This window comes from Cynocephalus volans, chromosome 17, assembly GCF_027409185.1.
Source record: "Cynocephalus volans isolate mCynVol1 chromosome 17, mCynVol1.pri, whole genome shotgun sequence".
Taxonomy (NCBI): Eukaryota; Metazoa; Chordata; class Mammalia; order Dermoptera; family Cynocephalidae; genus Cynocephalus; species Cynocephalus volans.
This window is the reverse complement of record NC_084476.1, coordinates 26,951,959-26,954,542: the sequence shown is the minus strand read 5'-3', so window position 1 is coordinate 26,954,542 and position 2,584 is coordinate 26,951,959. Positions and strand designations below refer to the sequence as shown.

Genomic DNA, 2,584 nt, shown 5'->3' with positions numbered 1-2,584 from the left:
CTCCTAAAAGTGACCAACTGTTTGTTCCTTAATAGTGACAGCAAAAGTCCTAGGGTCTGCCCCAGTTTTGGTCATGGGCATACTCTCACTGAATGAATCTTTAAAGGCGAGTAGAAGCATCCCCTCTGCTGTGGATTGAATGTCCCCCCAAAGTCACTGAAGCTTAATCCCTGCTGTAACTGCTGAGTAGGAAATTCTAGTATGATAATTGAAAGATAAGTTGTTGCATCTGGTCCCTCCTACAACCAAGAGACAGAATGCCTAGTGAGTCTCTTTGGATTTTGGAGGCAACACATTCCTCATTTGGGTGTGTTACTCTGGCCCATCTACCGAGTGACATGAAAGGCTGCTAGTTTTGAGTGGGGCCCAGAACAGGAGAAGGCTCTGCAGCAGGTCCAGGTTGCTGTGCAAGCTGCTCTGCTCCTTGGGCCATATGATCCAGCAGACCCAATGGTACTTGAGGTGTCAGTGGCAGACAGGGATGCTGTTTGGTGCCTTTGGTGGGCCCCTATAGGTGAACTGCAGCAGAGACCCTTAGGATTTTGGAGAAAGGCCCTGCCATCATTTACAGATAACTACTCTCCTTTTGAGAAACAGCTCTTGGCCTGCTACTGGGCCTTAGTAGCAACTGAACGCTAGACTATGGGTCACCAAGTTCCCATGAAACCTTAGCTGCCCACCATGACCTGGGTGTTATCTGACCCAGCAAGTCATAAAGTTGAGCAAGCACAGCAGTGCTCGATCATCAAATGGAAATGGTATATACATGATCGGGCCTGAGAAGGTCCCTGAAGGCACAAGCAAGTTACATGAAGAAGTGGCCCAAATGCCCATGGTTCCTACTCCTGCCACACTGCCTTCTCTACCCCAGCCTGCACCTATGGCCTCATGGGGTGTTCTCTACGATCAAATGACAGAGGAAAAGACGACTAGGGCTTGGTTTACAGATGGTTCTGTACGATATGCAGGCACCACCCAAAAGTGGACAGCTGCAGCACTAAAACCCCTTTCTGGGACATCCCCGAAGGACAGTGGTGAGGGGAAATCTTCTCAGTGGTCAGAACTTGGGGCACTGCACCTGGCTGTGCACTTTGCTCAGAAGAAGAAATGGCCAGATGTGTGATTATATACCAATTCATGGGCTACAGCCAATGGTTTGGCTGGATGGTCAGGGATGTGGAAGGAACATGATTGAAAAATTGGTGAGAAGGAAATTTGGGGAAGAGGTATGTGGATGGACATATCTGAGTGGCAAAGGATGTGAAGATATTTGTTTCCCATGTAATGCCCATCAAAACGTGACCTCAGCAGAGGAGGACTTTAATAATCAGGTGGACAGGATGACCTGTTTTGTGGATACTAGTCAGCCTCTTTCTCCAGCCACCCTGTCATCACCCAGTGGGCTTATGAGCAAAGTGGCCACGGTGGTGGGGATGGAGGTTATGCATGGGCTCAGCAAAATGGACTTCCACGCATCAAGCCTGACTTGGCTATGGCCACTGCTGAGTGCCCAACTGCCAACAGCAGAGACCAACACTGAGCCCCTCATATGGCACCATTCCCTGAGGTGATCAGCCAGCCACCTGGTGGCAGGTTGATTACATTGGACCACTTCCATCATGGAAGGGGCAGCGTTTTGTCCTTACTTGAATAGACACTTACTCTGGACATATATTTGTCTTTCTGGTATGAAATGCTACTGCCAAAACAACCGTCTGTGGACTCACAGAATGCCTTATTCACCATCATGTCATTCCACACAGCATTGCTTCTGAAACTCACTTCACAGCCAAAGAGGTGCAGGAATGGGTTTGTGCTCATGGAATTCACTGCTCTTACCATGTTCCCCATTATCCTGAAGCAGCCGTTCTGATAGAATGGTGGAATGGCATTTTGAAGTCACACTTACAGTGCCAGCAAGGTGACAATACCCTTCAGGGCTGGCGTGAGGTTTTCCAGAAGGCTTTATATGCTCTAAATCAGTGACCAATACATGGTACTGTTTCTCCCACAGCCAGGATTCAAAGGTCCAGGAATTAAGGGATGGAAATGGAAGTGGCACCACTGACCATTACCCCTAGGGACCCACTAGCAAAATTTTTGCTCCAGTCCCTGCAACTTTATGCTCTGCTGGTCTAGAAGTCTTGGTTCTGGAGGGAGAAATGCTTCCATCATGAGACACAAAAACGATCCCACTGAACTGGAAGATATTGCTGCCACTGGGCCGCTTTGGGCTTCTCATGCCTCTGAGTCAACAGGCTAAGAAAGGAGTTACGGTGTTGGCTGGGGTGATTGCTTCAGACCATCAAGGGGAAGTTGGGCTACTACTTCACAATGGAGGTAAGGAAGATTATGTCTGGAATACAGGAGATACCTTAGGACGTCTCTTAGTACTACCATGCCCTGTGATTAAGGTCAATGAAAAATTACAAGAACAAAATCCAGACGAGACTGCAAATGGCCCAGACTCTTCAGGGATGAAGGTTTGGGTCACTCTGCCAGATAAAGAACCACGACCTGCTGAGGTGCTCGCTGAAGTCAAAGGGAGTAGAGAATGGGTGTAGAAGAAGATAGTTACAAATAC

The 2,584-nt window shown here is 48.3% G+C and overlaps 1 pseudogene; it reads left to right on the top strand.

The window, feature by feature from the left end:
* Positions 1–208: 208 nt before the first annotated feature.
* Positions 209–2,177, top strand: LOC134365564 (uncharacterized; annotated as a pseudogene).
* Positions 2,178–2,584: the final 407 nt, after the last annotated feature.